This window comes from Paramormyrops kingsleyae, chromosome 2 (assembly GCF_048594095.1).
Source record: "Paramormyrops kingsleyae isolate MSU_618 chromosome 2, PKINGS_0.4, whole genome shotgun sequence".
NCBI lineage: Eukaryota > Metazoa > Chordata > Actinopteri > Osteoglossiformes > Mormyridae > Paramormyrops > Paramormyrops kingsleyae.
Window position 1 is genome coordinate 31921288 of NC_132798.1, and position 9001 is coordinate 31930288.

The 9001-nt window shown below is 48.5% G+C and overlaps 1 protein-coding gene and 1 long non-coding RNA gene across 3 annotated transcripts in view; one reads left to right on the plus strand and one right to left on the minus strand.

The window, feature by feature from the left end:
* sema4c (sema domain, immunoglobulin domain (Ig), transmembrane domain (TM) and short cytoplasmic domain, (semaphorin) 4C) overlaps positions 1-4657 on the minus strand; it is a 27415-nt gene extending 22758 nt beyond the window's left edge. For both annotated transcript variants that reach the window (XR_011989265.1, XM_072708971.1), the window contains exon 1: positions 4207-4657. The gene's annotated coding sequence lies outside the window, so the exon portion shown is untranslated. The remainder of the gene's footprint in view (positions 1-4206) is intronic.
* LOC111844131 (uncharacterized) lies at positions 3697-8306 on the plus strand. The gene is made up of 3 exons (XR_002838314.2): positions 3697-4172; positions 5764-5895; positions 5996-8306. It is a non-coding gene; the product is annotated as an uncharacterized lncRNA (long non-coding RNA).
* Positions 8307-9001: the final 695 nt, after the last annotated feature.

The following is a 9001-nucleotide window of genomic DNA, read 5'->3' on the forward strand; positions in this document are numbered from 1 at the left end:
CAAACAAGGCTTCCAAGAAGGTGAATGGAAAAGGTAATGAGAAAATCACTCCAAGACACTTAAGGAGGCGTAGGATAGGGAGGTGGGGAGATGGCGGACTTAAAAGGGGGGCCAAATGGATTTATTAAATTTACCACCACTGCCCCCCCCAGCTCTGAAGACTCTGGCTGGAGAGAGTTTGAGAGGCAGAGGGAATGAGTGAAAGGCCCCAAACGTATCAGCGTGGATCTCTGGCTCGCACCGTTTCCCGGACCTTTTTAAGAAATACTCTATTGATTTTTTGATGTGCAAAAGGGCAGTTTAAGAGTTTGGGAGGGGATGCAGACAGCCCCCCCCCCCCCAATGCCCCTCCCAAACTGGGTATGGTGCTGTTAAGAGTTCATAGTTTCCTGAATACTTGAAAAAGGAGTGAGTGATGGAGGGGGGGAGGGAGAGGAGAGGAGAGAACAGGGGCATGCTGTCCAAGAACAGAAAGTGAGCTGGGGGAGATGGAGAGGCTGGGATGGATGCTGGTCCAATAAACACGGGGGGGCTCAAAACCACTCAGCACCCGCCTGGCACCCTGAAACAGGCAGGCCTGCCAAACCTGCCACCAACCGCCTCGGTACCGGAATCCAGAGCTGATTGGGCCGGGTGCCCCCTCCAACGCTGGTGGCAGGATGGTGGCTCTGCAGCATTTCCAGTGGCCTGGAGATCCATCTCTCTGCCACATGAGAACAAAGCTCCGCCGCAAAAGGTGCTAATGCAAACTAACTGTGGTTCCCCCATCACCCTGCCACATACCCAGGAGGCTGTGTTGGGCCAAGGCACGGGGGGAGAGTAGGAGGAGTAGGGAAAAGCACAGAAACAAAATGGAAAACGAGGTGGGCACTGCTTAATGTGACCGCAAACAGGGCACGTGGCTTCCAATGCGACGTGGGGGACTGGCCCACGCTGGCCAGGTCACGGGGCGGCACTCAGAGAGGCCCGAGAGCAGGGAACTGGCCCACGCTGGCCAGGTCACGGGGCGGCACTCAGAGAGGCCCGAGAGCAGGGAACTGGCCCACGCTGGCCAGGTCACGGGGCGGCACTCACAGAGGCCCGAGAGCAGGGAACTGGCCCACGCTGGCCATGTCACGGGCGGCACTCACAGAGGCCCGAGAGCAGGGAACTGGCCCACGCTGGCCATGTCACGGGCGGCACTCACAGAGGCCCAAGAGAGCAGGGAACTGGCCCACGCTGGCCATGTCACGGGCGGCACTCACAGAGGCCCGAGAGAGCAGGGAACCAGGGAGAATGTAAACATGCTCACACACAGAGTGCAGATCGCTAACACAGCCTCCAGCTGCAGATGGCCAGTGCTGCTCAATTGCTAACAAACGGCTCACTGTGAGTCCTGCCTTCCACCTCCGAGCAGCGAAGGCCCCCACCCCCACACCACTGCGTCTCCTTTTTCCGTTAGCTGCGTCTCCTTTTTCCGTTAGCTGCGTCTCCTCCCCCTTCTCTCTCTTTCTCTCTCTCTCTCCCCACCATCAGCTCTGTTCACAGTAATCACATCCGAAAGGTGGGATTTGTTTTTAAATGAGGCAGCCAATCAAGTCCAGGGTCAACCCTGGCCCCTCCCCCAAAGGGAAGGCCATAGGTCAGGCTTCCCCTGAAAATGCCACTGGACCATAAAGCACTGAGGCCCACACTAAACAAACGAGGGGCGGGGAGTCTGGTAAGAGGAACTACACTTCATGGGAAGGCATGGAAGTGAACACCCCCCATACACACCACCTGCCTTAACCCCTACAGCTGTGCACAATTCACTGCAGTGTGAGCCCACAAGCCATATGGCCATGGGGGGGCCAAGATGCCACCACCGTTTGCCTGAGAAATGGCGGGCAAGCGTTTGCTGGTGCTTCTCCAGACGTCACGTAGGGGAGCAGACGCCCCCACCCCTGACTCCAGGACAGGCCTGTCACTCCTCTGCTCTGGCTAATTGCCCCCAGACCATTAGCACCACACTGAGATCTCGGAGCCCACCACAGGAATGATAGCGGGTCATTTGGCTCATTTTCCACTAGAACTGAGAGGGAAAAATGGGGGGGGGGGAGTAATTGGAGAGAAATAAAGTAGACAAAGGGGGGTGGGGATGGAGTATGTGTAGGAAGAGGAAAAGAGAAAAAGCTGTATGAAGTGTGGCTATCACATATCACCTAATGTCAAACTGCAGCATTAGCTTTTGGCTAGCTTTCTGTTAACTCCTGGCTAGCTTTCTGTTAGCATTTGGCTAACTTTCCAGTACCTACTGGCTAGCTTTCTGTTAGCATCTGGTTAGCCTTCCATTAGCTTCTGGCTAGCTTTCCAATAGCTTCTGGCTAGCTTTCTACTAGCTTCTGGCTGCTTACGTATTGTGCCTATCCAGACGTCATGCATTTCACCATCCACAAAGCTGCCCACAGTATTTTGGCTGGGGGTCTCGTTGAGACGACCTTCAGGTTTAAATCTGCGCCCTGCTCCCTGTGCTGCTGTGTCCGATGGGAATAAACTGTTTCAGAGCTGTCATAGATATTTAATTTGAACCACCTGCAAAGGGCATGGCCCACTGCTGTTTCATGGGGCTGTGGACGGATGATACAGCAGTGGTGTGTCTCTGCGATTGGGACGTTGATGGAACAAACATGGTCGTCAGATACTGTGTCATCAAACCCTGTTTTCTGGGCCCCAAGAGTAACAACTCGGCCTTTTTAACACCTATTCAAAATGTCCGCCTTCGTCTGTTACGTGCTGACCTGACCGACACCACCATGACCAGGTGCCCGCGGGCCAAACATCAACTGGACAGCCAATGAGATCCAGAAAGTGCAGCAGGGAGACTGCATGGCAGGGTAATTGGTTTGTTCTTCATTATTCATTATATGCGTCTGCAAAACCAGTTAGCATTAAAAGGCTCACAGACTGCAAATCAGCATAGAAAAACACTGCAGTGGGGCGGGGGCAGAGTGTGGGGGGGGTCCTCAGGATGTATGTCCATTGTGAGTCTGACAATGAAGAGATCAACTCTGCAGGAATCCAATCTGACTCTCAATGCACAGATTAACATCTGGGGTGAAGTGGCAAGAGAGTTTCCACTGGCCTGTCACCCCCACCCCCAACACACACAAACATGGATATGTCTACGCACCCTTTCAGAAACACATTCGCGTGCACACACACACACACACACACACACACACACACACACACACACACACACAAACCATCTAACAAAAACACAACGCTCAAAACACTAAACAGATGCATAAAGGATTTGTGGGTAACTACAGCCAGCCGTTGATATTTATCCCCAGAAGAAAATGACACTACTGGGGGGGGAGGGGGGGTCTCCCACACAGAAACACCAGGGTCCGGTCCCTATGCATCACAGCAGAGCAGCTCCTGCCCACACAGGTCACGCTGCAATTACTATAATCACCCAGCTGCGGTAGATGCGTATTTCATTACCTCCTAAAAGAGGCAAAGAACAAAGAAGGCGAGCCGCTTTGCGCCTCAATTCGCAGATGGGGACTAAATAACGACTAAGATAAACGACGTAAAACTGCTGTTTAAAACAAAGTTGGTGCTATGCAATATGTGTATTGCAAAGTACCCCCAGTGCACGAAAATGACACAAATGTAACTGGTCGGTGACCCGAGTTAAAAGCAGATCGCCAACCATTTAAAACCGTAAGAGCTCTGGGGATGGCTCACCACTCAGCATAGGAAACGCAAGTGAATCGGAGTAAATGACATTACAGTAGTACAATCCAGCCATAGTCCGGGAAAAACGCACTGAATCGCGACTGTTTCCTAACTGAATTAGAATAAAACGAACGCTGCTAAGTACGTAGGCTATAACCACGGCGTATAAACAGCCTATTATGTTTTATTCGTATTTTTCACCGACAAAGTCGTCCCCCCACCCCGGACCGGATTGCGCTACGTGCACACCACACCGCTGGAAATAAAGTTGCAGCTGGAAATAAATGCAATCCGTTTTGAAGTATTTTTATACAAATGAGACTGTGATGTTTTGGGCAACAGCTGGAGAACAACCCGGTTCTGTTGAAGTCGAGCAGCAGCATTATGTGCCCAAACCCAATTTCTTCACAGCGCACCCCCAGAAAAAGACCCAAAACACAGAGTAGACACTTCGGAGCCCACAAAAGGTAAATATCGGCCGGAGCAGCGGCTCAAACTTACCGGACTTTTGCGCTGCCTGTTCAGCTGTTCATGCGGTATTCCCGATCCGAAAGCCGCTCCGGAAAAGTGCAGAATAATAGATATCCGCTTTCTTGATGCGGTCTGTAGGGTCCGGGAGATCACGGACACCCGTAATGCTGGCTGTACGTTTGTGTGTCCGTGTGTGTGTGTTTACTCCTCACAAACTCCGACCCTTTTGTTTATCCTCGATTTGTGGGGAAACTGTGAAAACGATGCTGTTAGTAGTGGCCATAGAAGCGCGTCTTCCTCCTGCGGTCCCACACTCGCCCTGCGCTGTAATAGGAGCCCGTAGGGAGGACGAATGAACCCGGTCCGCTTCCAAAATACACACACACACGCGCGCGCGCGCGCACACACACCGACACACAGGCTCTGCCTCTCCTTGCACGAATAAGCCAGTCCGGGAGTATATGCGCAACGCCTTTATTCATACAGGAACCAGCCTTATTTCCAGCCGAGTGTGCGGCTCCTGCTCCGGGTATCCGGGTACGGACGGCTATGGACGTGGCTCAGCAGATACACAAATCGGACTCCAGGGCACATCGCCTAATCCAGCCCCGGACAAAACACACAGAATACCATATAGTCTATAGTTCGAAATAATTTGAATAATAATAATAATACAATACTGGCTGCTAGCAAAAACATGATATAACAATATGTTCTTCAGATTATAACAATCAAACCGTCGGCTTGGTCCTTTTAGTGTTTTGACCATCTTAATGGATTTTCATGTCCACTGCGACAATACCTGCAGAACTATTTAAAGAGAAGTAAATACGAAACCTGCTAGGCACAGATTATTTCCAAACACTTTTAAAAGATTTAATTTATTTTTAGCAAGAATATTTCCTGGGTAATATTGAGCATGAATATTTATTTAGAAAATATTCAAAATAATAATAGAAAGCGCTAGATTTCGGCATATGACAAAGACCTTTAGGATCTACCTCGAACAAAACCTGAAAAATCCTCATTTAAGGTTCTCACAAAGTATTTTCATACTTAATGTGAGAAGTTTGATCCGTAGATTATTTTACCTTTTTTCAGGGTGGGGTGAGCGGTGAATTGGGGAACCACTGTCTTAAATTACTGTTTTAAGGTTAATAATGATTATAGAAGCATATCTCATATCTCTGCTTTGTTTAGCTGTCTAATGGCTATGTAAAATTGCATTAGTGTCTCTTAATGCTTAAACGTTACGAGTTGATAATGTCTGCATGATTACGTTTCTCACTGAGAAAATTACATATTTTCTTTTATCGATTGCCCTTACTGAACTCCTGACCTTTTCTAGACATAAATAAAATCATCATTTATCATTTGGAGTTGTATGAAGGTAAGAAGCGAATGAGTTTAATACAATCATCATAAAGGTATAATTATCCCACAGTGTATAGTGTACAGCTTGTACGGGTGATCAGGCTTTCTGAGGTTTAATACGGAGAAGGTTCATGCTCCTTCCAACTTTACTGTAGGGGGCACTGTTAAAACCGAATTCTATTTTAAAAATTTAGATCCTCTCTTTCCTTGCAGACCCTACAGGTTTCAGTCCCAATAAAAAAAAATCACTACCAAATCTAAAAAAAAGAAGAAAAAAAAAGAATTTTAACCACCAACCACTGTGAAGAGCGGGTGGTGCGTATGTGATTCCCTGAAGCACTGAAGGTGATATAAATCTTTGACCAAGTTAACTACATTTTTAACTGTCTTGTAGAGCTGGGTTCATGGTAAATGCTTTTTCTTGTATTATTTACCTTGTTTGCAGAGACCCTCGTCTAGATGACTATTCAGAAGGGGGATTCATCCAGGCTGGACAACTAGGCCACTGTACCCAGACGGGAGCACTGGGCAAAACGGAGAAGTGACTTTTGAAAGTCTGGGGTCACAGAGTGTTTTTGGGGGCGCCCAGAAAGTTAAAACACAGCAGGATATATACAGGTGGTATAGTGGTTAGGAAAACCAGACAGGGGGGGGGGTTGTAAGGGGGAGTAGGAGGAGTGGCCGAGGAAGGGCACCCTGCCAGACACTCCGGCAGCAGAATGTCTGATTTCAGCTGATATAGCACGAATATCAGCAAATAAAATCTTGAGGTAAGGAACTATATGCATTACTTTGAGTGAGAGCACCGTCTGCGCCGCTGAAAATCATGCAGGCGGTGTGATCTGATGGACAAGTGGAAGCTGGTTGGTCAGCAGTGTAACATACAGCCCGCCTTGTGCACCGTTCCACAGAGTCATTCACGGGATGCTTGTTACTCTCCATGACAGCAAGCAGAAGGCAGAGGAGTCCTCCAGGCACCTAAATGTGAGCCCAGGCAGACTCTGCTCAATCCATGCCAGTGTCTGGATGCTGGGAAGATCTCCTTTACATAGACTCACCTGACAGGAATTCATTTCTCTTTTGTTTTATCAACAAAACAATGAATTTTAAGTATGGAGAATTATGTATACAGCCCTTTATCGACGGCCCTTCATCTGAAATTCAAATGCGGCGCAAACAAAACTCTGTTGAACAATTATGTGCAAAGAGGACATCTCGCCAGGAGGACGGCATCTCCGTGGGCTGCACATGGCCATCGTGTGGCACCACGTTCCCGACGGCAGCAGCTGAGAATAGCTGGGGGGGGGGGTGTTTGACTGCTCTCGTCAATATCGATCAACATCAGAGGATGGACTGGCCTCTCTGGATCACTGGGCATCTTTACAGGCAGCAGTTAAGCAGGACTCCATGCTGAAGCATCACATGGAGGACAGAGAGTGACCCACTGGAAAATATGTGAATTATTAGAATAAATCATTCATCCATCCATCCATCATTCCATAATTGCTTATCCAATGTATAGTCAAAGGCCCCAAATATCCTATATTTTCACCTGAAACATCAACAAGCCAATAGCTGATCCTCTGTGGGAACCAGCAGAGGCTCAGTGGAAAAGACAGAGTTGGGCTGATGAGCAGGACGGCAACAGCTGGAGCCAACCATGGAAACAAAGGTAGGATCAGCTGCTGAAATCAGGTCGATCCGCCCAGCAACAAGACCACCATAAACTGATGGGAAATAAGACCCCATAAAGCTTCTCAAGGCAAAGGAGCCCTCACTATCAGAAACTAGGGGGAAAATCCCGCAGGATATCTTCAACAAATGTCATTTTTTAACCCAGAAACCCTTTGATCCAGAGTGGCTGTTTTTAATATTCAACAGCACGGTGCTAAAACATTTTATGCAAATTAAAATTAAAAAGTGGGTTAGCAATGGGATTAATTAATCCATGGTCAAGGACGCACCATTTCCATGTTACCTGGACTGTTCCCCTGAAAAGCTTAAAAAAAGAGTCCTCAGTGAGTGCTGCATTGCAAATATGCCTTAACGAGCACTATAAATGAGCAATGTCAAAGCGGCAGTTATTTAATAGCAATCATTTAAACACATTTCCCATAGTGTGCCTTCAGAATACAAAACAAAAATATGTAATATATATTGTCTCTGCCGTACATAGGCAGACAATGTGGGGATAATGAGGGCACTGTCCCTCCTGTCTGCACGCTGCAGTGCACCAAGCATATTACAGACGTTGCATGAACGTTTCTGCAAGCAGCTTGTTACTAAGGGCGGTATTAATATGGTGTTTGTGGTAAGACTCTGCCTGTCTGTCTTCTCATTTTTCCAGTGGTTACTTTTAGTTTTTCTACGGCTGTGTGTATGTCTGTTTCAAAACAGCCTCCCCCACCTCCCTGGACCAGCCTCTTCAAATAAAGTCCTGTTTTATTACAGCTTAACACTTTAACACAAGCAAACACCAAAGGGGGGAGGGGTAGGAGGTCCGGATTAGGGGATGCGGCGGAAAACCCAGAGCGCCGTGGGATGCGGGGCTGCATGTTCACGCTCGGGGCTGTCGTGCGCCGTCCTCGTGAGCCGTGTGGCCCCCCGACACGCCCGCAAGGTGCGAGGGCTCTCGAGGCTGAGAGGCTCACTCCCCAGGTGTGACGCTCACCAGGTGAGGCGAGATGCAATAATACTTAGTAGCGGCATCGTACCTAGTATGTAGGTATGTTTTGCATCGTGTATTTTATAGTGTAAATAAATATAAATGTCTAAACAGTTATAATGGAGGAACAATTTAGAGGATAATAATTCAAATCTGGTAATAATTCAAAGATAAGTACTGTATATATAATGATTTCCTCCTCTTTGAGGCCTCAATCCCCTAAAACATTCTTGTACCTGTTATTCTGAATCCCCCCCCCCACCACCACCACCAGAAAACACACACTTTCCCGTCTTCCATCACAGAACGTTCCGCGAGTGGAACGAGCAAGCGATCGAGTCGTCTTGCTAGTTCACAAACACGGTACTTTGGAACGAATGCCAAGCTGCACATCCTTATCCGCCTCTGCTCTAGACAGCACGGTCCTCCTCGCTCAGCTGACGGGGACGCTGCCTCAAACAAACATTCATATCTGCGGCTTTTCCGTTATGAGTTTCTAGAGATAAACTCCACGCTGCATAACGACAATTAAAGCGTGCAATCAGACAAACCGTTTACTGCAGTGAATGTTTACAAACAGCAGCACGGGCTGGAAGCTTCGGTGGGGGGGGGAGGTGAAATTTAGAAGTGGAGGGGCAGCTTTGGGGCACGAGTGAAATGAAGCATGTGGAGCCCCCGCCCAGTGACCTGAGAGCTCGCCGAGGGGAGAGGAGTCAGTCACTGTGTACGCGGAGAGTGCTTGAATCTGTCCAGCAGCTCGAAAATTTGCAAATTGACACCCAGGAG